The following is a 25,756-nucleotide window of genomic DNA, read 5'->3' on the forward strand; positions in this document are numbered from 1 at the left end:
TATTATTATTTTTTATTTTTTTTTTTTTGAGACAGAGTCTCACTTGTTGCCCAGGCTAGAGTGAGTGCCGTGGCATCAGCCTAGCTCACAGCAACCTCAAACTCCTGGGCTCAAGCGATCCTCCTGCCTCAACCTCCCGAGTAGCTGGGACTACAGGCATGCGCCACCATGCCTGGCTAATTTTTTCTATATATATTAGTTGGCCAATTAATTTCTTTCTATTTATAGTAGAGACGAGGTCTCGCTCTTGCTCAGGCTGGTTTCAAACTCCTGACCTCGAGCAATCCGCCCGTCCCAGCCTCCCAGAGAGCTATGATTACAGGCATGAGCCACTGCGCCCGGCCTATTATTATTATTTTTTGAGACAGAGTCTCGCTTGTTGCCCATGCTAGAGTGAGTGCCATGACGTCAGCCTAGCTCACAGCAACCTCAAACTCCTGAGCTCAAGCAATCCTACTGCCTCAGCCTCCCGAGTAGCTGGAACTACATGCATGTGCCACCATGCCCAGCTAATTTTTTCTCTATATATTAGTTGGCCAATTAATATCCTTCTATTTATAGTAGAGATGGGTCTTGCTCTTGCTCAGGCTGGTTTTGAACTCCTGACCTCGAGCAATCTGCCCACCTCAGCCTCCCAGAGTGCTAGGATTATAGACGTGAGCCACCGCGCCCGGCCTATATATTATTAATAATACTTTTTGTAGATACTTTTTCATTTTTTTAATTTCAACATATTACAGGGGTACAAATGTTTAGGTTATGTATATTGCCTTTGCCCCATCAGAGTCAGAGCTTCAAGTGTGTCCATCCACCAGACAGTGAGCACTGCACCCATTAGGTGTGTATATACCCATTCTCTCCCGTGCATCTGCCTGACACCTGATGAATGTTATTACTATATGTACACTTAAGTGGTGATCAGTTAATACTAATTTGATGGTGAGTAAATGTGGTACTTTTTTTTCCATTCTTGTGATACTACACTTAGTAGAATGGGTTCCAGCTCTATCTAGGATAATATAAGAAGTGCTATATCACCATTGTTTTTTGTGGTTCATTAGAACTCCATGGTATACATATATCACATTTTATTAATCCACTCATGTATTGATGGGCACTTGGGTTGTTTCTACATCTTTGTAATTGTTAAATGTGCTGCTATAAACATTCGAGTGCAGATGTCTTTTTTATAAAATGTCTTTTGTTCTTTGGGATAGATGCCTAGTACTGGGATTGATGGATCAAATGGTAGTTCTACCTGTAGCTCTTTGAGGTATCTCCACATAACTTTCCACTTTTCTTTAAGGAGGTGGAGCATAATTCCTTACTCCTCAAGTGTGTGCTATGCATAGCGACTTTCTTTCAAACAATATGGTATGAAAATGATGAATGAGAGGGAAGAGTAACTTTACAGTGGGGAAACCTAACAGCACTATCTCAGCATGGTAATCAAGATTAACATCAATAACCTTGATAGGATGTGATAAGAATTATGTCTTACCTCTATGATATTCCTCACCAAAGCCCTTAAGCTCAGTATAATCATGAGAAAAATCATCAGACAATCTCACTTGAGAGGCACTCTACAAAATGCTTGACTAGTTTTTCTCAAAATATAAAGGTCATCAGAAAGAAAAGCTTGAGATAGTGTAACAGCCAAGAAAAAACCTAAGTAGATAAGACAACTACATGTAATATAACATCCTATGTGGGATACTGAAACAGCAATAGAACATTAAGAAAAAAGCTATGGAAATGTGAATAAACTAGACTTTAGTTAATTATAATGTGTCAATATTGGTGCATTGAGTGTGACAAATGTGCCATATGAAGATGTTAACAATAAGGGAAACTAGGTGTCGGGTGTGGGGGATTTGGGAACTCTGTGCCAGCTTTACATTTTTTAAAATAAATCTTAAGCCTTCTAAAATAAGTTCATTTTAAGAAGGATTAAAAATCATTCAATGTAATTCATCATAGTAACACAAGAGAGGAGAAAAATTATAGTATCATCTCAAAAGAGAAAGAAAAAACATTTGATAAAATATTTTTTAAAAAACTATTTCTTTTTTTTTTTTTTTTTTTTTGAGACAGAGTCTCGCTTGTTGCCCAGGCTAGAGTGAGTGCCGTGGCGTCAGCCTAGCTCACAGCAACCTCAAACTCCTGGGCTCAAGCAATCCTGCTGCCTCAGCCTCCCGAGTAGCTGGGACTACAGGCATGCGCCACCATGCTCGGCTAATTTTATATATATATATTAGTTGGCCAATTAATTTCTTTCTATTTATAGTAGAGATGGGGTCTCGCTCTTGCTCAGGCAGGTTTCGAACTCCTGACCTCGAGCAATCTGCCTGCCTCAGTCTCCCAGAGTGCTAGGATTACAGGCGTGAGCCACCGCGCCTGGCTTTAAAAAACTATTTCTAATAATTCTCTCTATTAGAGCTAGGAATTGGGACCAAGGAATTGAATAAAATTATTTAATGAGAATAGATGATATTTATAAAAAGACATCAATTGTGAAATTATTGATAATGGAGTATTAAAAGCTTTCCTAAGACTGGGAATAGAACTGTGATTTTTCTCTCATCATTTCCATTCAACACTATACTGGATGTCCTAAGTAGGGCTGTAAGGCATGAAATAAGGATTGGAAATGGAAAGTATAGATTTCATTATTTACAGACAACAAAATCTCAACATTAGCAATTAAAATTAGGAAGTTAACTGAGTAAAGTTGCTGGGTTAAAAAGCAAATAAGTACAATTAAATGTACTTCCACATGAAATGAATTAAAAAATGAAGTTTTATAAAGAAAAATTTTGCAGAATATCAGAAACATCAATTACATAGGAAAAAATCTATACAAAATATTACAAAACAGTATGGAAAGGAAATAACTAATACCTTACAAATGGGGGGATATATTTAGATTGGCAGATATTCAGTTACATATACTGTAGATGTTAATTGTCTCCCAGATTCATTTAACAATCCAAAGTGATAGCATTCCAAATGTGAATCTCATTAGATTTGGGTTCTATTTGTCAATATTATTTCAAATATTATATATGATACAGAGTCAAGAGGCGCCAAGATAGTCTTTGATGAAGATGAACCAGTTTGCATGAGTTACACAATCAAATTTTAAGGCCCATTGTAAGGTTACAATTACTGACAAAAGACTGAAAACTAGCCCAATGGAACAAAATATAGACTCCATAAATAGATCAACAGCTATATGATTATCGATTTATGATTAAAAAAAATACCACTGCTGGATGGTGAGAAAAGAATGGTTTGTTCAATAGTTGATGCCAAATCTATTGGATATCAATATGGAAAAAAAATTGAGTTCTTTTTTAAATCATACAAAGAAATCATTTTAGGTGTAAAGTTGATCTATACATGAAAGATAAAACAATAAAGCTTCTTGAACATAACATAGGAGAGTGTCATCATAATTTGGGAGAAAGATAAGAATTAAAATGAAACACCAATATCACTAACCATAAAGGAAAGCATTGATGAATTAGTTTACATCAAAATTAAAACTTTTGTTTATGAAAGTTTTATATTCAATGAAGGACCATTATATAAAGACAAACTTTTACATGTCAAATAGTAATAAAAAATTTAAATAGGTACTCCCCAAAACAGGATATCCAAATGGCTAATAAGCTTATGAAAAGATATTCAACATCATCCAGCATGAGAAAAATAATTCACACAACAATCAGATAAAATAAACATCCACCAGTATATATAGATAGTCCCTGACTTATGATGGTTTGACTCATGATTTCTCAACTTTACAATGGTGTGAAAGCAATGTACATTCAGTAAAAACCATACTTTGAATTTTGATCTTTTCTTGGGCTAGTGATAGGTAGTATGATACTCTTGTAATGCTAGGCAGCATCAGAGAGCCAGCCATAGCTCCCAGCCAGTCACATGATGACGAGGGTAAAACAACCAATACTCTAATGTGTACCATGTCACCAGATAATTTGGCTCAACCGTAGGCTAATGTGAATGTTCTGAGCATGTTTAAGGTAGGCTAAGCTATCATGTTCAGGAGGTTAGATATCTTAAATGTATTTTTGACTTGTAATATTTTTAACTTAAAATGTCTTTGTTGCGATATAACCCTATCATAAATTGAGAAAGATCTGTATAAAATTAAAAAGTCTAGCTATATGTTTGTTTAGAATACTCATAGACAGTATTCACTAAAGTTGGATGGAGGCAATATAAACTCATATATGTATAGTTAACAAAAATTCATACAAGGTTGACCTAAAATATATATACATGAATGCTTATGGTAGCACCATTTCTAATAGCAATAATTGAAAAGAAAGTGCCCATGAGGAGTTGAAGGAATAAGTAAACCTTGGATATACACACATTCATTCAGGGAACATGGATATTGTTGTGGCTAATTCTTTACCATGAGTGACCCACACAGATCCTATCATAAAATTTAACTTTATACCAGGGGTCCTCAAAGTTTTTAAACAGGAGGACAGTTCACTGTCCCTCAGACCATTGGAGAGTGCACACTGTGGGCCTGGGATGAGTAGGCAGCTAAGCAGGACAGGCAACAGTGGCAAAAACACCCAGCAGGCCAGATAAGTGTCCTGGGGGGGGGGGCGGCATGTGGCCTGCGGGCCGTAGTTTGAGGACCCCTGCTTTATACTGAAGCTTTGCTTTGATTGAAAATTGAGAAATCTTGTGATTCATTGATAACATCTCTATGATGAATTACATATTCCTAGCACCATTCAAATAGGAATTCTATTTGTGGACTTCAGATAATGAATCCCCTATAGGAAACTTATTTCATCCATCTCTGTTTCCTTCCAATTGAACAACTCCTTCTTTTATGTTAACCTTATTTTAGTGGTTCATTCTCATAATTTGGGGGAATTATACCTCTCTTTTTTTCCTTGTGATTTTAATGTGTTGCGGTAAGTCTAGCTGGCAGGATATGCACCATTACATAGATTAAGTTTGCTTTTTGTAGCTGAGAAATTCTAAATAGATCTTCATTCTAGTGAAGACTTTCTTCTAAGGAATTTAGATTCATTCTTCCAGACGGCAGATATATCATATGGGTTCTTCATGAGTGCCATATATGATGGGATGCTCATAAGACTTTCACTTTTTACCTGGGCTTGTTTAGACTGAGAGTGGAGAAAATTTTGTGGTTCATTGGTATGATTTCTATGTTGAAATATTTGGATCTAAACGTGCAAGTAGATGAATTCATCTATGTTACATCATTTCAGGTTTGCGATGTGTTAAGATATTTATAGATCACTGATGGACTATGAATAGTCAAGTATCCTGGCAATCACACCCAGAGGTTGAGATCAAGATATTTATTTGCCCATAGATATAAAAATTCAATAAAATTAGGAGCTTCCTGGTATCTTATTTACTTTTTACAAGTATCATAAGTACAAGGAAATAACAATTCTCACCTTTGATTACTGCCCTACTCCTTGAATAAAGTCTTGGATAAAGACTTATGAAGAAGAGGATTATCTGTCCTCTTATCCAAACTAACCACACTGAATCTGCCCAAACTTGAAAATATGTTGGCATAGGGTTTAATGATGCAAATCCTGGTTAGAATTTTCAGGACTAAATACATGTGTATATAAGAGGAATGCCACAGCTTGTGTCATGAGGAAATTTGATTATGTAAAAATTATCCTCATAAGTATTATGCTGAGACCCATTTTGGGAGGGCATTTGGGATGCCATAGGCTACGCAAAACATAGCTATGAAAACAGAAGTCATTAGAGAAAATAACAAGTAGTCATGGAGAATTTAGATTAGAGACTGTAATAGAATGAAAGCATCAGGTTGGCAAGTGGTTGTCCTAGTAACTTGGAAGAAAGGGAATAAAAATGGAGTCAGACTACTGAATGGCAAATTTAAGACTAAACTATGGTGCCATACAAATCAACTTTTCATCTCAATATGAAGAATATCAGCCCTTGCCTTTTGGAATCTCAACAGCTCCAATTGTTGTTAGAAATTATCCAGGACTGCTGGCAGGACCCCAAATAGTAAGAATTCATATGCCCTTTTCTCCACCTGACATTAACTATCTTAAGAATTATTTTCTAGTGCTCTGAGGAGAGCCACAAAAATTTCCCAATGTATTCTGTAGTGTGTTTTCAATCTATAGCTCTGCACATTGGGGAGGTACACTCTGGATGTTCATGGACTGTTGCCTCCAGTTGACTTGTCTGACTAATAGAGCAGGCACAACAGGGACCAAATGAGAACCCCCACATAAGGAAGAAAAGGACCCAGGAGTCCAGTTATTTCACAATTATCCATTTTTTCCAACAACTTAGATTACTCTTTGTGCTTTGGCCACCCAACCTGATGATAGCAGTCCTTGAAACCTTTCTATAGAAAGTGGACTGGAAGAAGCTAAATTCTACACTCAGAAGGTGGTTGAGTTCCCCCATTGACTTTCACCATAGTTCACTAAATTATTTTCTACATTTATATATATAAATTTATGGATGGACCAGAATAGGCCTTTAATCCTCTCCATTGTTATGGCACTTTTGTTGCCAGGAATTCAAACACAAGTAAGGGAAAAAGTAGTAGGTGGCAGGGACCCACCCAGCTTTGATAAATGAAGAGAAAGATAAGACAAAAATAAACTTAAGACTACAGCATTAGCTGCCCAGTTATAATTACTCACAAAGGAACAAACCCTTATCTAGGCCCACCAATGAATAAGCAGGCACAAGCTAATGGAAAGTCCATATATCACTGTTGTAAAAAATCAAGACATTAGAAAAAGGGATCATGGAAGAGATTAAGGAAGATGCAAGGGATGCCTAACTCTGAAGCTTTACTATCTCCTCAAGGAGATCTTCATCTCATGAAATGAAACAAAATAATTTGCGAATGGTGCAAAGTAATGGACAAAATTAACATAATGAGGAAACCTCAGAGATGGGAATGGTATAAATTTTTGTACCTGTTTCTTTCTCCTACCTTAATCTTTTCTTACCCATTCTTGTAGATACTGGAGCCATGAATTCTGCAATTCCTATTGACCTTTTTTGTTTTACCCTAACCCAGGAAAACATTCAAGATCTGACTATTTATGGAATATCTTCTACCTGTTATTTCTCCTCTGAGGTTCCCACACAAATACTCCTCTCTTAGAAGACTATGCCTTGTCTCCTAACATGTTTGGTAATCTGTTAGGAAGGAACCTGCTGTATAGACTAAGGGCTATGACATTTTTGACTCTAGATTGAGTCAAAGCTTCATCTGTGTAGCTCCTAGGATTCAAGGTAGCTGTGTTGCTAAATATGTACTTTCTGAAACAAAGTAGGGCTGTGGGAGACTGGCAGTCTTGTCACATGCTGGAAAAGGCCTCCCAAATTACAGGAAAAAAAACATATTTATGGGTCCTAGGAACAAATGATAGTGACTTATAAAAGGGATCAACACCATTGTTATAACTTACAATGAATAAAAACCTTGATCATGTGTAGAATATCTTCTCTATTTTGAACTCAAATACAATGTATAGAACCAGTAATTAGAGAAATAGAAAAACAGGATTTAATGAAAAAGGCACATAGACCTCATAATACTATATTACTTGTGAGAAAGGAAGGGGAATTTTACAAGAAAGGTCAAACTGTTTATAGACCTGTACATTGATCTGAGAGAAACAAGTTGTGATTCTTCTGACACCTTGGTACCCAATGTTGCCACTACTATCTTAACATCTGTGCCTGAGTCAGCTACATATTTTTCTGTAACAGGATTATGTTCAACTTTCTGTTCTGTACCTTTGATTGAAGAGTCAAGTTTCCTGACTGTGTTTACCTTCAAAGGTAGAGGTTTTCAATATTTGTGGAAATGGATCCCCCAGAGATTTAGAGATTCACTTTACTATATTCTCTAGGCATTTACAAGAAAAGGAATCATCCTCATCTTAGGGTTCCATGCTAATTATTATTGATAGCCACTAATACCTTATGTGCTGGTAAAGACAACACTTTAACTTTACTAAATTTCCTAGTCTACCAGGACATAAAGCCTCCCTACATAAGTTGCAATATTATCAAACTGAAGTCAAATATTTGGGATATGTATTCTTGGAAGATGGAAGATAGTTGCATCCTGAAGATAGTCTAATGTACAAACAAAACAACGTACTACAAAAAAAAAATTCCACCAATTGTGAGGATTGATTGTGGATATCTGCCTTTTCTGAAAAGACTAAGCCTCACACTAATATGTTACATGAAACACCACCAGAACTTTTTATTATAGTCAAAGTAAGATGAAGAAGTCTTTCACACCCTTAAAACAGCTGTCATTTCCCCACCTGTATTAGGAGATTTTAACTTTGATCAACTGTTCCACCTTTTCTGTTATGAGATTAGGATACTTATAATCATGTGTGACTTCAAAATTAGGCCTTGAGTATGGGCATATTGCTTACTTTTCTGGGCTAGTAGATTTTCTTGCTCTGGGAATGTCATGATACAGGTATAGCAGCAGCCACTCACCTGACTGAAAAGGATCAGTCAGGCTTTGACTTTGGGAAATTTAACTTACTGACAGTCATTTCATGCTGTAACTACTATTTTACAAGTTCATAAGATATCACAGTTGTCAGTGTGATGCCAAACTAGATATGAACAAGTCTTATTGTCTATTCCTAAGGCTATGCTAGGCAAGTATAACCTTCTGACAGCTATTCTGTGGCTAGACCTTGACAAACTAAGTTAACTCACAGTCATTGAGGAAGATCCTGGAGCTTGGTCTGGTTTATCTAATATTCCTATTCCCAGTGCTGACTGAATATTCTCTGATATCTCCTGTGTAAAAGATCAGCAAGGGACTATATAAGCATGCTTTGCAGTAGTCAACCTTCATGAAGTTTTACAGGCTTCTCTTCTCCCAAATATAAAATCAATCCAAGTGGCAAAACTTGTAACTGCTATACAAGTTGTTAAATTAGCCATTAGTCTTAAAGCAGATATCTATACAGTGCTGTTAGTAAGTATGTGTTTGTGGTCTGTCATGTGACTGGACAACTCTGAAAGCGTAGATGCTAACACAAATAGGAATTAAAATATCACATGGGAAACTAAGTAATGATTTATTAGAGTCATTCAAACTTCTGTAACAGATTTATGCAATTTATTCTTTAGCTAACACTAGAAAACAAGATGAAATATCTAAAAAATCAATTTGCAAACCTAGCTATAAAGCAGCTATTGAGATTTGAACTGGACGAATCAAACCCCTATCACTTCTATCCACGAATTCCCATTTATAATTTCAGAAATAGCCAACTTTCTAACAATTAGAAAATTAAGAATCAAAGAGAGCTAAGAACACCATAGGAAAGTGAGAATTACATAATGAAAATTTTGTTATTCTAATTGTTATATGATTGAATAGCTTTTTCATGATAACAACAAACTCATTCAAACAAAAGGAATATACTGAAAACTTGGAATCTTATAATACTTGTAATAGAATCAAATAATTCAGGACATAATATGAAGATACGCTGTTTGTCAGAAAAATTTATTTTGTCAGAAAAATTATTTACAGTGGATGACTAAGATAAGTCAATAAAACCTACTAAGACCAATGTTATGTCAGATATGATGGCACACAAACTTAATGGAACTTCCACCTTTAGAAGATATTAAATATTTTTGGCTATGTTGAGTATTGGTGTCTGGATGGGTGAAGGCAGATGCTCAAACAGTGATCAAGCACTTACTGTATCATATCTAACCTTTGGAATTCCTGTATATCCAGAATCCAATAGGGAAGGTTGTTTTGTATCTGTGGTAATTCAAGAGCCTTGTAATATTCTACAAATATAAACAATGTGCCTATTCCTTATTATCCCCAGCCTTCTGGCCAAGTAGAATGAATGAACCATACTCTAAAGAATTTAGGCCACTGTACAGGGGCCCAAAGCCTTACCATGGGTTTATTTAAAAAGAACGTTAAATTGCTGAAGGAAGCATAGCATCTCTTCCTTTGAGTTTGGAAGATCAGTGAATATTGGGTTTGAGCCTATCCTATTCTCTGATACAATGGAAAACCCTTATGCTCAGATATAATACTTAAAGAGGCTCACTTTGCCATCATGTGGCCAGAAGCTGGAAAATCCTCCTGGGAATGTGTGTCAATGATATTGAACAGGAGACCCAGTCTACATCAAACTGTTCCAATGACAGACTGATTGTCACTACACTGAACAGAATCCTACTAGGTGTTGTTCATTACTCACATTGATATCAAGATGATGGAGAAAACCAAATGCATGCATGTTTCATATGTGAGACCTACACTTATAATTGAGTGGGCTATAACTCCCATTTAAGACCATAAGGTTAAATTCTCCAGATAGTCAATTATAATATATACAAGCTGAAGGGAAAAGTTTCTCTTATGGACAGACAACAGAAAAGATATACTATTTTGGTATGTTCTTCATATTATATTGGCCATTATAATTTTGATACTTTATTTCATAACATAACAGTTAAAGCTTATAAAATATTAGTACATCTTTTAAAAATTAGTATCTCAATCTCAAGGAATTTTCATTGATTACAAATTGTGCTCAATAAAGGGTGAGAGCTCTAGACACTGCTTTCTTTGTCATAATACTTAATTTTCTTTTATTTTTCTTTTAATTATTATCAGCCCAGGTTCTGATCAGATCTCATAATACTTCAGACTCATCAGTTGGATGGTTTAAATTTAAAAGAAGTAGAATAATTCAAGTCTTCTCACAGACACATCAATATTACCCAAATAAAATAAAACAATCTTAATTATCACCATAATTTGTGTGACTGAATATGCAGATAAGAAGAAATTTTTAGCTAATTAAGCCTCGATATAATTATGGTCAAATTAAAAGTCCCTGAACAGTATCACAAAACTCCAAAGGCTCTATGTCTTAAATAGCCATTGGGGTGCAGATTCACAAAACTGAATTGATATACAGTTGAGGAGAAAATATCACAGCTAAAATGATGAGGGTTTATTTCTTCAACAGCCTGAAAACACATCATCCCATAAAATAGACCTACCCTATTTAAACCTGGCAGTCTCCAGACCTCAGATTTAAGACATCTAGGATAAATAAATAGTTGGCCTTTTTAAATATTACCACAGATATTATGAGTAAATTCAATTCTACTTGTATACAATAGACATTAACATTATGAAAATATTTTACACAGGGAATAAAATGGTGCTATGATCAAGCTAAAAAGGATTATCAAATGCAATATTAGGGGGAAAATAGAAATAGGGACAATAATTGCAAACTCTTATGATTGCAAACTCTTATGATTGCAAACTATTAGAAGTACTGGTAATCTTAGAAATACTGGTAAACTACCTTGGATGGTTGCAGAAACATATAAATCAGATGCAAACAGGATAGAATCAAAAGCTGATGCAAAATAAAACAATTGACAAAAAATAAGATGAAATTGTGAAAGAATTTATGAATGGACATCTGGTAATGATGCAAAAATATAGCTAAAGAATTTTCACAACCACAACTGTGGTAGTTCAAACACTACAGTGTATATTTGGTAGAACTGATGTATAGGATTTTACGTATTTAGGGGAAGAATCGAGTATTAGGCATATGAAAAACATTCAGAGAAGCAAAGATGGGGTATAAAGGTGGTTATATTATGAATAAAAAAGGATGAACTTTGCCATTACAGATTGAGAATTCAAAAACTACCTGAGCACTTCACTAAAATGAAACCTAGAGATAAGCAAGTAAATTGATTTTAGTTACTGAAAGGACAAGAATTATGTTCTAACCAGAGTTCACTTAAAGGTACGGAGAAACAAGGGCTCCAAGAAAGAGGTAGTCATTAGGACTATGACAGGTGGACCCTTCTGCAGCCTCAGGGCATGTTTGCGGCCCAGTGGCTGCGTGCTGAGCTCGTATGGCCCCCGTCGTGTCTTTCAGGGAGCCGTGCTGCCCAGGTTGGCCCCAAGGCAGTCTCAGGATCCCAGGTGAGTGGACCTACTGGGGCTGGAGCCAGGACCTGAGAAGCAATGGGTTGTCCAAGGCTCCGCCTTAGTCCAAGGGCGCTTCCCTCTGGCAGGCGCATGGCGAAGTGGACCCTTCGCTCCTCCCTACTTGAGGGGGACGATCCTTGAGGACGTCGTCCTCAGAGGGTACCCCTTTTGTTTCCGAGCCCAGAGTTCGCTTGCAGTTAGGGAGGGACAGGGGCTCCCAGAAAGGAGTGGCCGCGAGGACGGCTGCCACGACAGGCCCGCGTGGTCCCGGGCTCCCTATCGGGGCTGTGGCAGGGAGCTGAGCCTCCAGCCCAAGCAAAGAGGAGGTGGACAGGCCCGGCCTCGGGTGCACAGCCCTTGACTTCTCATGGCCATGAGAAGCTCATGGTGGGCGCATGGAGGCCTGGGCTTCTGAGGTCCCTGTAAAGGATTGGGGGGTGGGCCTGGCGGGCATGGGGCTGCACGCGGCTTCCTGACCCGGGCCCTGGGTCACGAGTGAGTGGGGTTCAGGTCCAGTTGACCGGGTACGGTGGCCGTACCCGGGTCCTTGGGTGCATCCTGGCAGGAAGGAGAAGTGGGAGGCCCTTGACCTGCTGTAGGGCGGGAAGCGCGTCGCCTGGCCCAAGCCCAGCGGGCGGTGCGCCTCGCGTGTTCTGGACCCCAATGCGATGGGAGGGGCAAGCGACCCCCAGACTCCGCAAGCATTCCCCGGTCGGGATGCCCCCTCAGGTCCCTGTGGGCAATGCATGGGTAAGCCGGCCACCGATTCCCGAGAGGAATGCGACTCCTCGGGGACCGACTGTCGTCCACATTCCAAGGCAGCTAGCGTCCCCGGAGAGAGTTCCCTCAGAACGAGCGCGATCGGCGCAGTGGTGGTCCAAGCGGAGCGCAGCTTGCCCTGTGCCGCAACTCGTGTGCTCCGTGGCCCCCTGTTCTCCGAGATGGACCTGTGGTGAGCTGCTCCGGGTCCTAGGGCGTGTGTGCATGGGGAGGGGCCGCCCTGGGCAGGGTCGATGATGAGAACCTCATATGGTCTGAAGAGAGGTGATGACTTAAAAATCATGCTCAATAGGATTACGCTGAGGCCCAGCCTAGGGGAGCGTTTTGGAAGGGGACGTTGGCCTGCAGCTCTCCCGTGCGGGGCCATCGGTCTCTTCAGCCGGAGACTGGAGGCCCTGCAGGCCATCCCGGGGGACCCGAGCCGGTGCATGCCCTGCGCAGTGAGCACCCCAAGCTCCTTGTGTGTGCTGGGCGTCAGGGGGACCATTGTCCAGCGGCAGGGCATGTTTGCAGCACCCTGGCCGCGTGCTGAGCTCGTGCTGCCCCCGTCGTGTCTTTCAGGGAGCCGTGCTGCCCAGGCTGGCCCCAAGGCAGTCAGGATCCCAGGTGAGTGCACGGCTGGGGTCTTGAGCCATGAGCGCCGGAGAAGCAATGAGTTGTCCGAGGCTGCGTGCGCTTTGGGCCAAGAGCGCTTCCCGGTGGCACGCGCATGGCGCAGTGGACCCGGTGCTCCTCTGTCCTTGAGGGGGACGGTCCTCGAGGACGCCGTCCTCGGAGGATCCCCATTCTGTTTCTGAGCGCAGACTTCCCTTGCAGTTAGGGAGGGACATGGGCTCCCAGAAAGTAGTGGCCGTGTGGACCCCTGCCACGACACGCCCACGTGGTCCTAGGCTCCCTATCGGGGCTGTGACTGGGCGCTGATGCTTGAGCCAAGACAAAGAGGAGGCGGACGGGCCCGGCCCGGGGTCCGCAGCCTTGGGCTTCCCCGTGTCCGTGGGGTGGGCGCATGGAGGCCTGGGCTTCTGAGGTTCCCTGCGAAGGGTTGGGGGAAGGGACTGGCAGGCATGGGGGTGCACGTGGCTTCGTGTTGCGGACCCTGGGTCGTGAGCGAGTGGGGTTCACGTCCAGTTGACAGGGCACGGTGGCCGGACCCGGGTCCTGGGGTGCATCCTGGCAGAGAGGAGAAGTGGGAGGCCCTTGACCTGCCGTAAAGCGTGACCCGCGTTGCCTGGCCCAAGCCCAGCCAGCGGTCCGCCTTGCGTGTTCTGGCCCCCAAATGCAATGGGTGGAGGAGGGGACCCCCAAACTCTGCAAGCATTCCACGGTCGGGATCCTCCCTCAGGTCCCTGGAGGAAATGCATGGTAAGCCAGCCGCCGCTTCCCCAGAGGAATGTGACTGCCTTGGGACCGACCCCGTCTTCCACATTTGCGGGCGGATACCGTCCCCGGAGAGAGAGTTCCCTCAGAACCGGCGTGGAAGGCGCAGTGGTGCTGAAAGCGGAGCAGAGCTCGCCCTGTGCCGAAACTCCTGTCCTTCGTGGCTCCCTCGTCTCCCGGATGGACCTTGTGGTGAGCTTCTCCCGGTCCAAGGGCATGTGGGCATGGGGACGGGCCGCCCGGGGCTGGGTCGATGATGAGAACCTCATATGGTCTGAAGAGAGGTGATGACTTAAAAATCATGCTCAATAGGATTACGCTGAGGCCCAGCCTAGGGGAGCGTTTTGGAAGAGGACGTTGGCCTGCAGCTCTCCCGTGCGGGGCCATCGGTCTCTTCAGCCTGAGGCTGCAGGCCCTGGAGGCCATGCCGGGGGACCCGAGCCATTGCATGCCCTGCGCAGTGAGCACCCCAAGCGCCTTGGGTGCACTGGGTGTGAGGTGGACCCTTCTGCAGCCTCAGGGCATGTTTGCGGCCCAGTGGCTGCGTGCTGAGCTCGTATGGCCCCCGTCGTGTCTTTCAGGGAGCCGTGCTGCCCAGGTTGGCCCCAAGGCAGTCTCAGGATCCCAGGTGAGTGGACCTACTGGGGCTGGAGCCAGGACCTGAGAAGCAATGGGTTGTCCAAGGCTCCGCCTTAGTCCAAGGGCGCTTCCCTCTGGCAGGCGCATGGCGAAGTGGACCCTTCGCTCCTCCCTACTTGAGGGGGACGATCCTTGAGGACGTCGTCCTCAGAGGGTACCCCTTTTGTTTCCGAGCCCAGGGTTCGCTTGCAGTTAGGGAGGGACAGGGGCTCCCAGAAAGGAGTGGCCGCGAGGACGGCTGCCACGACAGGCCCGCGTGGTCCCGGGCTCCCTATCGGGGCTGTGGCAGGGAGCTGAGCCTCCAGCCCAAGCAAAGAGGAGGTGGACAGGCCCGGCCTCGGGTGCACAGCCCTTGACTTCTCATGGCCATGAGAAGCTCATGGTGGGCGCATGGAGGCCTGGGCTTCTGAGGTCCCTGTAAAGGATTGGGGGGTGGGCCTGGCGGGCATGGGGCTGCACGCGGCTTCCTGACCCGGGCCCTGGGTCACGAGTGAGTGGGGTTCAGGTCCAGTTGACCGGGTACGGTGGCCGTACCCGGGTCCTTGGGTGCATCCTGGCAGGAAGGAGAAGTGGGAGGCCCTTGACCTGCTGTAGGGCGGGAAGCGCGTCGCCTGGCCCAAGCCCAGCGGGCGGTGCGCCTCGCGTGTTCTGGACCCCAATGCGATGGGAGGGGCAAGCGACCCCCAGACTCCGCAAGCATTCCCCGGTCGGGATGCCCCCTCAGGTCCCTGTGGGCAATGCATGGGTAAGCCGGCCACCGATTCCCGAGAGGAATGCGACTCCTCGGGGACCGACTGTCGTCCACATTCCAAGGCAGCTAGCGTCCCCGGAGAGAGTTCCCTCAGAACGAGCGCGATCGGCGCAGTGGTGGTCCAAGCGGAGCGCAGCTTGCCCTGTGCCGCAACTCGTGTGCTCCGTGGCCCCCTGTTCTCCGAGATGGCCCTGTGGTGAGCTGCTCCGGGTCCTAGGGCGTGTGTGCATGGGGAGGGGCCGCCCTGGGCAGGGTCGATGATGAGAACCTCATATGGTCTGAAGAGAGGTGATGACTTAAAAATCATGCTCAATAGGATTACGCTGAGGCCCAGCCTAGGGGAGCGTTTTGGAAGGGGACGTTGGCCTGCAGCTCTCCCGTGCGGGGCCATCGGTCTCTTCAGCCGGAGACTGGAGGCCCTGCAGGCCATCCCGGGGGACCCGAGCCGGTGCATGCCCTGCGCAGTGAGCACCCCAAGCTCCTTGTGTGCGCTGGGCGTCAGGGGGACCATTGTCCAGCGGCAGGGCATGTTTGCAGCACCCTGGCCGCGTGCTGAGCTCGTGCTGCCCCCGTCGTGTCTTTCAGGGAGCCGTGCTGCCCAGGCTGGCCCCAAGGCAGTCAGGATCCCAGGTGAGTGCACGGCTGGGGTCTTGAGCCATGAGCGCCGGAGAAGCAATGAGTTGTCCGAGGCTGCGTGCGCTTTGGGCCAAGAGCGCTTCCCGGTGGCACGCGCATGGCGCAGTGGACCCGGTGCTCCTCTGTCCTTGAGGGGGACGGTCCTCGAGGACGCCGTCCTCGGAGGATCCCCATTCTGTTTCTGAGCGCAGACTTCCCTTGCAGTTAGGGAGGGACATGGGCTCCCAGAAAGGAGTGGCCGTGTGGACCCCTGCCACGACACGCCCACGTGGTCCTAGGCTCCCTATCGGGGCTGTGACTGGGCGCTGATGCTTGAGCCAAGACAAAGAGGAGGCGGACGGGCCCGGCCCGGGGTCCGCAGCCTTGGGCTTCCCCGTGTCCGTGGGGTGGGCGCATGGAGGCCTGGGCTTCTGAGGTTCCCTGCGAAGGGTTGGGGGAAGGGACTGGCAGGCATGGGGGTGCACGTGGCTTCGTGTTGCGGACCCTGGGTCGTGAGCGAGTGGGGTTCACGTCCAGTTGACAGGGCACGGTGGCCGGACCCGGGTCCTGGGGTGCATCCTGGCAGAGAGGAGAAGTGGGAGGCCCTTGACCTGCCGTAAAGCGTGACCCGCGTTGCCTGGCCCAAGCCCAGCCAGCGGTCCGCCTTGCGTGTTCTGGCCCCCAAATGCAATGGGTGGAGGAGGGGACCCCCAAACTCTGCAAGCATTCCACGGTCGGGATCCTCCCTCAGGTCCCTGGAGGAAATGCATGGTAAGCCAGCCGCCGCTTCCCCAGAGGAATGTGACTGCCTTGGGACCGACCCCGTCTTCCACATTTGCGGGCGGATACCGTCCCCGGAGAGAGAGTTCCCTCAGAACCGGCGTGGAAGGCGCAGTGGTGCTGAAAGCGGAGCAGAGCTCGCCCTGTGCCGAAACTCCTGTCCTTCGTGGCTCCCTCGTCTCCCGGATGGACCTTGTGGTGAGCTTCTCCCGGTCCAAGGGCATGTGGGCATGGGGACGGGCCGCCCGGGGCTGGGTCGATGATGAGAACCTCATATGGTCTGAAGAGAGGTGATGACTTAAAAATCATGCTCAATAGGATTACGCTGAGGCCCAGCCTAGGGGAGCGTTTTGGAAGAGGACGTTGGCCTGCAGCTCTCCCGTGCGGGGCCATCGGTCTCTTCAGCCTGAGGCTGCAGGCCCTGGAGGCCATGCCGGGGGACCCGAGCCATTGCATGCCCTGCGCAGTGAGCACCCCAAGCGCCTTGGGTGCGCTGGGTGTGAGGTGGACCCTTCTGCAGCCTCAGGGCATGTTTGCGGCCCAGTGGCTGCGTGCTGAGCTCGTATGGCCCCCGTCGTGTCTTTCAGGGAGCCGTGCTGCCCAGGTTGGCCCCAAGGCAGTCTCAGGATCCCAGGTGAGTGGACCTACTGGGGCTGGAGCCAGGACCTGAGAAGCAATGGGTTGTCCAAGGCTCCGCCTTAGTCCAAGGGCGCTTCCCTCTGGCAGGCGCATGGCGAAGTGGACCCTTCGCTCCTCCCTACTTGAGGGGGACGATCCTTGAGGACGTCGTCCTCAGAGGGTACCCCTTTTGTTTCCGAGCCCAGAGTTCGCTTGCAGTTAGGGAGGGACAGGGGCTCCCAGAAAGGAGTGGCCGCGAGGACGGCTGCCACGACAGGCCCGCGTGGTCCCGGGCTCCCTATCGGGGCTGTGGCAGGGAGCTGAGCCTCCAGCCCAAGCAAAGAGGAGGTGGACAGGCCCGGCCTCGGGTGCACAGCCCTTGACTTCTCATGGCCATGAGAAGCTCATGGTGGGCGCATGGAGGCCTGGGCTTCTGAGGTCCCTGTAAAGGATTGGGGGGTGGGCCTGGCGGGCATGGGGCTGCACGCGGCTTCCTGACCCGGGCCCTGGGTCACGAGTGAGTGGGGTTCAGGTCCAGTTGACCGGGTACGGTGGCCGTACCCGGGTCCTTGGGTGCATCCTGGCAGGAAGGAGAAGTGGGAGGCCCTTGACCTGCTGTAGGGCGGGAAGCGCGTCGCCTGGCCCAAGCCCAGCGGGCGGTGCGCCTCGCGTGTTCTGGACCCCAATGCGATGGGAGGGGCAAGCGACCCCCAGACTCCGCAAGCATTCCCCGGTCGGGATGCCCCCTCAGGTCCCTGTGGGCAATGCATGGGTAAGCCGGCCACCGATTCCCGAGAGGAATGCGACTCCTCGGGGACCGACTGTCGTCCACATTCCAAGGCAGCTAGCGTCCCCGGAGAGAGTTCCCTCAGAACGAGCGCGATCGGCGCAGTGGTGGTCCAAGCGGAGCGCAGCTTGCCCTGTGCCGCAACTCGTGTGCTCCGTGGCCCCCTGTTCTCCGAGATGGCCCTGTGGTGAGCTGCTCCGGGTCCTAGGGCGTGTGTGCATGGGGAGGGGCCGCCCTGGGCAGGGTCGATGATGAGAACCTCATATGGTCTGAAGAGAGGTGATGACTTAAAAATCATGCTCAATAGGATTACGCTGAGGCCCAGCCTAGGGGAGCGTTTTGGAAGGGGACGTTGGCCTGCAGCTCTCCCGTGCGGGGCCATCGGTCTCTTCAGCCGGAGACTGGAGGCCCTGCAGGCCATCCCGGGGGACCCGAGCCGGTGCATGCCCTGCGCAGTGAGCACCCCAAGCTCCTTGTGTGCGCTGGGCGTCAGGGGGACCATTGTCCAGCGGCAGGGCATGTTTGCAGCACCCTGGCCGCGTGCTGAGCTCGTGCTGCCCCCGTCGTGTCTTTCAGGGAGCCGTGCTGCCCAGGCTGGCCCCAAGGCAGTCAGGATCCCAGGTGAGTGCACGGCTGGGGTCTTGAGCCATGAGCGCCGGAGAAGCAATGAGTTGTCCGAGGCTGCGTGCGCTTTGGGCCAAGAGCGCTTCCCGGTGGCACGCGCATGGCGCAGTGGACCCGGTGCTCCTCTGTCCTTGAGGGGGACGGTCCTCGAGGACGCCGTCCTCGGAGGATCCCCATTCTGTTTCTGAGCGCAGACTTCCCTTGCAGTTAGGGAGGGACATGGGCTCCCAGAAAGGAGTGGCCGTGTGGACCCCTGCCACGACACGCCCACGTGGTCCTAGGCTCCCTATCGGGGCTGTGACTGGGCGCTGATGCTTGAGCCAAGACAAAGAGGAGGCGGACGGGCCCGGCCCGGGGTCCGCAGCCTTGGGCTTCCCCGTGTCCGTGGGGTGGGCGCATGGAGGCCTGGGCTTCTGAGGTTCCCTGCGAAGGGTTGGGGGAAGGGACTGGCAGGCATGGGGGTGCACGTGGCTTCGTGTTGCGGACCCTGGGTCGTGAGCGAGTGGGGTTCACGTCCAGTTGACAGGGCACGGTGGCCGGACCCGGGTCCTGGGGTGCATCCTGGCAGAGAGGAGAAGTGGGAGGCCCTTGACCTGCCGTAAAGCGTGACCCGCGTTGCCTGGCCCAAGCCCAGCCAGCGGTCCGCCTTGCGTGTTCTGGCCCCCAAATGCAATGGGTGGAGGAGGGGACCCCCAAACTCTGCAAGCATTCCACGGTCGGGATCCTCCCTCAGGTCCCTGGAGGAAATGCATGGTAAGCCAGCCGCCGCTTCCCCAGAGGAATGTGACTGCCTTGGGACCGACCCCGTCTTCCACATTTGCGGGCGGATACCGTCCCCGGAGAGAGAGTTCCCTCAGAACCGGCGTGGAAGGCGCAGTGGTGCTGAAAGCGGAGCAGAGCTCGCCCTGTGCCGAAACTCCTGTCCTTCGTGGCTCCCTCGTCTCCCGGATGGACCTTGTGGTGAGCTTCTCCCGGTCCAAGGGCATGTGGGCATGGGGACGGGCCGCCCGGGGCTGGGTCGATGATGAGAACCTCATATGGTCTGAAGAGAGGTGATGACTTAAAAATCATGCTCAATAGGATTACGCTGAGGCCCAGCCTAGGGGAGCGTTTTGGAAGAGGACGTTGGCCTGCAGCTCTCCCGTGCGGGGCCATCGGTCTCTTCAGCCTGAGGCTGCAGGCCCTGGAGGCCATGCCGGGGGACCCGAGCCATTGCATGCCCTGCGCAGTGAGCACCCCAAGCGCCTTGGGTGCGCTGGGTGTGAGGTGGACCCTTCTGCAGCCTCAGGGCATGTTTGCGGCCCAGTGGCTGCGTGCTGAGCTCGTATGGCCCCCGTCGTGTCTTTCAGGGAGCCGTGCTGCCCAGGTTGGCCCCAAGGCAGTCTCAGGATCCCAGGTGAGTGGACCTACTGGGGCTGGAGCCAGGACCTGAGAAGCAATGGGTTGTCCAAGGCTCCGCCTTAGTCCAAGGGCGCTTCCCTCTGGCAGGCGCATGGCGAAGTGGACCCTTCGCTCCTCCCTACTTGAGGGGGACGATCCTTGAGGACGTCGTCCTCAGAGGGTACCCCTTTTGTTTCCGAGCCCAGGGTTCGCTTGCAGTTAGGGAGGGACAGGGGCTCCCAGAAAGGAGTGGCCGCGAGGACGGCTGCCACGACAGGCCCGCGTGGTCCCGGGCTCCCTATCGGGGCTGTGGCAGGGAGCTGAGCCTCCAGCCCAAGCAAAGAGGAGGTGGACAGGCCCGGCCTCGGGTGCACAGCCCTTGACTTCTCATGGCCATGAGAAGCTCATGGTGGGCGCATGGAGGCCTGGGCTTCTGAGGTCCCTGTAAAGGATTGGGGGGTGGGCCTGGCGGGCATGGGGCTGCACGCGGCTTCCTGACCCGGGCCCTGGGTCACGAGTGAGTGGGGTTCAGGTCCAGTTGACCGGGTACGGTGGCCGTACCCGGGTCCTTGGGTGCATCCTGGCAGGAAGGAGAAGTGGGAGGCCCTTGACCTGCTGTAGGGCGGGAAGCGCGTCGCCTGGCCCAAGCCCAGCGGGCGGTGCGCCTCGCGTGTTCTGGACCCCAATGCGATGGGAGGGGCAAGCGACCCCCAGACTCCGCAAGCATTCCCCGGTCGGGATGCCCCCTCAGGTCCCTGTGGGCAATGCATGGGTAAGCCGGCCACCGATTCCCGAGAGGAATGCGACTCCTCGGGGACCGACTGTCGTCCACATTCCAAGGCAGCTAGCGTCCCCGGAGAGAGTTCCCTCAGAACGAGCGCGATCGGCGCAGTGGTGGTCCAAGCGGAGCGCAGCTTGCCCTGTGCCGCAACTCGTGTGCTCCGTGGCCCCCTGTTCTCCGAGATGGCCCTGTGGTGAGCTGCTCCGGGTCCTAGGGCGTGTGTGCATGGGGAGGGGCCGCCCTGGGCAGGGTCGATGATGAGAACCTCATATGGTCTGAAGAGAGGTGATGACTTAAAAATCATGCTCAATAGGATTACGCTGAGGCCCAGCCTAGGGGAGCGTTTTGGAAGGGGACGTTGGCCTGCAGCTCTCCCGTGCGGGGCGATCGGTCTCTTCAGCCGGAGACTGGAGGCCCTGCAGGCCATCCCGGGGGACCCGAGCCGGTGCATGCCCTGCGCAGTGAGCACCCCAAGCTCCTTGTGTGCGCTGGGCGTCAGGGGGACCATTGTCCAGCGGCAGGGCATGTTTGCAGCACCCTGGCCGCGTGCTGAGCTCGTGCTGCCCCCGTCGTGTCTTTCAGGGAGCCGTGCTGCCCAGGCTGGCCCCAAGGCAGTCAGGATCCCAGGTGAGTGCACGGCTGGGGTCTTGAGCCATGAGCGCCGGAGAAGCAATGAGTTGTCCGAGGCTGCGTGCGCTTTGGGCCAAGAGCGCTTCCCGGTGGCACGCGCATGGCGCAGTGGACCCGGTGCTCCTCTGTCCTTGAGGGGGACGGTCCTCGAGGACGCCGTCCTCGGAGGATCCCCATTCTGTTTCTGAGCGCAGACTTCCCTTGCAGTTAGGGAGGGACATGGGCTCCCAGAAAGGAGTGGCCGTGTGGACCCCTGCCACGACACGCCCACGTGGTCCTAGGCTCCCTATCGGGGCTGTGACTGGGCGCTGATGCTTGAGCCAAGACAAAGAGGAGGCGGACGGGCCCGGCCCGGGGTCCGCAGCCTTGGGCTTCCCCGTGTCCGTGGGGTGGGCGCATGGAGGCCTGGGCTTCTGAGGTTCCCTGCGAAGGGTTGGGGGAAGGGACTGGCAGGCATGGGGGTGCACGTGGCTTCGTGTTGCGGACCCTGGGTCGTGAGCGAGTGGGGTTCACGTCCAGTTGACAGGGCACGGTGGCCGGACCCGGGTCCTGGGGTGCATCCTGGCAGAGAGGAGAAGTGGGAGGCCCTTGACCTGCCGTAAAGCGTGACCCGCGTTGCCTGGCCCAAGCCCAGCCAGCGGTCCGCCTTGCGTGTTCTGGCCCCCAAATGCAATGGGTGGAGGAGGGGACCCCCAAACTCTGCAAGCATTCCACGGTCGGGATCCTCCCTCAGGTCCCTGGAGGAAATGCATGGTAAGCCAGCCGCCGCTTCCCCAGAGGAATGTGACTGCCTTGGGACCGACCCCGTCTTCCACATTTGCGGGCGGATACCGTCCCCGGAGAGAGAGTTCCCTCAGAACCGGCGTGGAAGGCGCAGTGGTGCTGAAAGCGGAGCAGAGCTCGCCCTGTGCCGAAACTCCTGTCCTTCGTGGCTCCCTCGTCTCCCGGATGGACCTTGTGGTGAGCTTCTCCCGGTCCAAGGGCATGTGGGCATGGGGACGGGCCGCCCGGGGCTGGGTCGATGATGAGAACCTCATATGGTCTGAAGAGAGGTGATGACTTCAAAATCATGCTCAATAGGATTACGCTGAGGCCCAGCCTAGGGGAGCGTTTTGGAAGAGGACGTTGGCCTGCAGCTCTCCCGTGCGGGGCCATCGGTCTCTTCAGCCTGAGGCTGCAGGCCCTGGAGGCCATGCCGGGGGACCCGAGCCATTGCATGCCCTGCGCAGTGAGCACCCCAAGCGCCTTGGGTGCGCTGGGTGTGAGGTGGACCCTTCTGCAGCCTCAGGGCATGTTTGCGGCCCAGTGGCTGCGTGCTGAGCTCGTATGGCCCCCGTCGTGTCTTTCAGGGAGCCGTGCTGCCCAGGTTGGCCCCAAGGCAGTCTCAGGATCCCAGGTGAGTGGACCTACTGGGGCTGGAGCCAGGACCTGAGAAGCAATGGGTTGTCCAAGGCTCCGCCTTAGTCCAAGGGCGCTTCCCTCTGGCAGGCGCATGGCGAAGTGGACCCTTCGCTCCTCCCTACTTGAGGGGGACGATCCTTGAGGACGTCGTCCTCAGAGGGTACCCCTTTTGTTTCCGAGCCCAGGGTTCGCTTGCAGTTAGGGAGGGACAGGGGCTCCCAGAAAGGAGTGGCCGCGAGGACGGCTGCCACGACAGGCCCGCGTGGTCCCGGGCTCCCTATCGGGGCTGTGGCAGGGAGCTGAGCCTCCAGCCCAAGCAAAGAGGAGGTGGACAGGCCCGGCCTCGGGTGCACAGCCCTTGACTTCTCATGGCCATGAGAAGCTCATGGTGGGCGCATGGAGGCCTGGGCTTCTGAGGTCCCTGTAAAGGATTGGGGGGTGGGCCTGGCGGGCATGGGGCTGCACGCGGCTTCCTGACCCGGGCCCTGGGTCACGAGTGAGTGGGGTTCAGGTCCAGTTGACCGGGTACGGTGGCCGTACCCGGGTCCTTGGGTGCATCCTGGCAGGAAGGAGAAGTGGGAGGCCCTTGACCTGCTGTAGGGCGGGAAGCGCGTCGCCTGGCCCAAGCCCAGCGGGCGGTGCGCCTCGCGTGTTCTGGACCCCAATGCGATGGGAGGGGCAAGCGACCCCCAGACTCCGCAAGCATTCCCCGGTCGGGATGCCCCCTCAGGTCCCTGTGGGCAATGCATGGGTAAGCCGGCCACCGATTCCCGAGAGGAATGCGACTCCTCGGGGACCGACTGTCGTCCACATTCCAAGGCAGCTAGCGTCGCCGGAGAGAGTTCCCTCAGAACGAGCGCGATCGGCGCAGTGGTGGTCCAAGCGGAGCGCAGCTTGCCCTGTGCCGCAACTCGTGTGCTCCGTGGCCCCCTGTTCTCCGAGATGGCCCTGTGGTGAGCTGCTCCGGGTCCTAGGGCGTGTGTGCATGGGGAGGGGCCGCCCTGGGCAGGGTCGATGATGAGAACCTCATATGGTCTGAAGAGAGGTGATGACTTAAAAATCATGCTCAATAGGATTACGCTGAGGCCCAGCCTAGGGGAGCGTTTTGGAAGGGGACGTTGGCCTGCAGCTCTCCCGTGCGGGGCGATCGGTCTCTTCAGCCGGAGACTGGAGGCCCTGCAGGCCATCCCGGGGGACCCGAGCCGGTGCATGCCCTGCGCAGTGAGCACCCCAAGCTCCTTGTGTGCGCTGGGCGTCAGGGGGACCATTGTCCAGCGGCAGGGCATGTTTGCAGCACCCTGGCCGCGTGCTGAGCTCGTGCTGCCCCCGTCGTGTCTTTCAGGGAGCCGTGCTGCCCAGGCTGGCCCCAAGGCAGTCAGGATCCCAGGTGAGTGCACGGCTGGGGTCTTGAGCCATGAGCGCCGGAGAAGCAATGAGTTGTCCGAGGCTGCGTGCGCTTTGGGCCAAGAGCGCTTCCCGGTGGCACGCGCATGGCGCAGTGGACCCGGTGCTCCTCTGTCCTTGAGGGGGACGGTCCTCGAGGACGCCGTCCTCGGAGGATCCCCATTCTGTTTCTGAGCGCAGACTTCCCTTGCAGTTAGGGAGGGACATGGGCTCCCAGAAAGGAGTGGCCGTGTGGACCCCTGCCACGACACGCCCACGTGGTCCTAGGCTCCCTATCGGGGCTGTGACTGGGCGCTGATGCTTGAGCCAAGACAAAGAGGAGGCGGACGGGCCCGGCCCGGGGTCCGCAGCCTTGGGCTTCCCCGTGTCCGTGGGGTGGGCGCATGGAGGCCTGGGCTTCTGAGGTTCCCTGCGAAGGGTTGGGGGAAGGGACTGGCAGGCATGGGGGTGCACGTGGCTTCGTGTTGCGGACCCTGGGTCGTGAGCGAGTGGGGTTCACGTCCAGTTGACAGGGCACGGTGGCCGGACCCGGGTCCTGGGGTGCATCCTGGCAGAGAGGAGAAGTGGGAGGCCCTTGACCTGCCGTAAAGCGTGACCCGCGTTGCCTGGCCCAAGCCCAGCCAGCGGTCCGCCTTGCGTGTTCTGGCCCCCAAATGCAATGGGTGGAGGAGGGGACCCCCAAACTCTGCAAGCATTCCACGGTCGGGATCCTCCCTCAGGTCCCTGGAGGAAATGCATGGTAAGCCAGCCGCCGCTTCCCCAGAGGAATGTGACTGCCTTGGGACCGACCCCGTCTTCCACATTTGCGGGCGGATACCGTCCCCGGAGAGAGAGTTCCCTCAGAACCGGCGTGGAAGGCGCAGTGGTGCTGAAAGCGGAGCAGAGCTCGCCCTGTGCCGAAACTCCTGTCCTTCGTGGCTCCCTCGTCTCCCGGATGGACCTTGTGGTGAGCTTCTCCCGGTCCAAGGGCATGTGGGCATGGGGACGGGCCGCCCGGGGCTGGGTCGATGATGAGAACCTCATATGGTCTGAAGAGAGGTGATGACTTAAAAATCATGCTCAATAGGATTACGCTGAGGCCCAGCCTAGGGGAGCGTTTTG

The 25,756-nt window shown here is 51.4% G+C and overlaps 10 non-coding genes across 10 annotated transcripts; all 10 read left to right on the forward strand.

The window, feature by feature from the left end:
• Positions 1–13,095: 13,095 nt before the first annotated feature.
• On the forward strand, positions 13,096–13,176 carry LOC142872070 (small nucleolar RNA SNORD115). Its single transcript, XR_012920311.1, has one exon. It is a non-coding gene; the product is annotated as a small nucleolar RNA SNORD115 (small nucleolar RNA).
• A 1,316-nt stretch (positions 13,177–14,492) lies between these two features.
• LOC142872071 (small nucleolar RNA SNORD115) lies at positions 14,493–14,573 on the forward strand. The gene has a single exon (XR_012920312.1). It is a non-coding gene; the product is annotated as a small nucleolar RNA SNORD115 (small nucleolar RNA).
• Positions 14,574–15,886: 1,313 nt separating this feature from the next.
• Positions 15,887–15,967, forward strand: LOC142872072 (small nucleolar RNA SNORD115). Its single transcript, XR_012920313.1, has one exon. It is a non-coding gene; the product is annotated as a small nucleolar RNA SNORD115 (small nucleolar RNA).
• Positions 15,968–17,283: 1,316 nt separating this feature from the next.
• On the forward strand, positions 17,284–17,364 carry LOC142872073 (small nucleolar RNA SNORD115). Its single transcript, XR_012920314.1, has one exon. It is a non-coding gene; the product is annotated as a small nucleolar RNA SNORD115 (small nucleolar RNA).
• A 1,313-nt stretch (positions 17,365–18,677) lies between these two features.
• On the forward strand, positions 18,678–18,758 carry LOC142872074 (small nucleolar RNA SNORD115). Its single transcript, XR_012920315.1, has one exon. It is a non-coding gene; the product is annotated as a small nucleolar RNA SNORD115 (small nucleolar RNA).
• A 1,316-nt stretch (positions 18,759–20,074) lies between these two features.
• On the forward strand, positions 20,075–20,155 carry LOC142872075 (small nucleolar RNA SNORD115). The gene has a single exon (XR_012920316.1). It is a non-coding gene; the product is annotated as a small nucleolar RNA SNORD115 (small nucleolar RNA).
• Positions 20,156–21,468: 1,313 nt separating this feature from the next.
• LOC142872076 (small nucleolar RNA SNORD115) lies at positions 21,469–21,549 on the forward strand. Its single transcript, XR_012920317.1, has one exon. It is a non-coding gene; the product is annotated as a small nucleolar RNA SNORD115 (small nucleolar RNA).
• A 1,316-nt stretch (positions 21,550–22,865) lies between these two features.
• On the forward strand, positions 22,866–22,946 carry LOC142872161 (small nucleolar RNA SNORD115). Its single transcript, XR_012920402.1, has one exon. It is a non-coding gene; the product is annotated as a small nucleolar RNA SNORD115 (small nucleolar RNA).
• A 1,313-nt stretch (positions 22,947–24,259) lies between these two features.
• LOC142872077 (small nucleolar RNA SNORD115) lies at positions 24,260–24,340 on the forward strand. Its single transcript, XR_012920318.1, has one exon. It is a non-coding gene; the product is annotated as a small nucleolar RNA SNORD115 (small nucleolar RNA).
• A 1,316-nt stretch (positions 24,341–25,656) lies between these two features.
• Positions 25,657–25,737, forward strand: LOC142872078 (small nucleolar RNA SNORD115). The gene has a single exon (XR_012920319.1). It is a non-coding gene; the product is annotated as a small nucleolar RNA SNORD115 (small nucleolar RNA).
• The last annotated feature ends 19 nt before the right edge of the window (positions 25,738–25,756 follow it).

Source organism: Microcebus murinus, chromosome 7 (genome assembly GCF_040939455.1).
Source record: "Microcebus murinus isolate Inina chromosome 7, M.murinus_Inina_mat1.0, whole genome shotgun sequence".
NCBI classification, from domain to species: Eukaryota; Metazoa; Chordata; class Mammalia; order Primates; family Cheirogaleidae; genus Microcebus; species Microcebus murinus.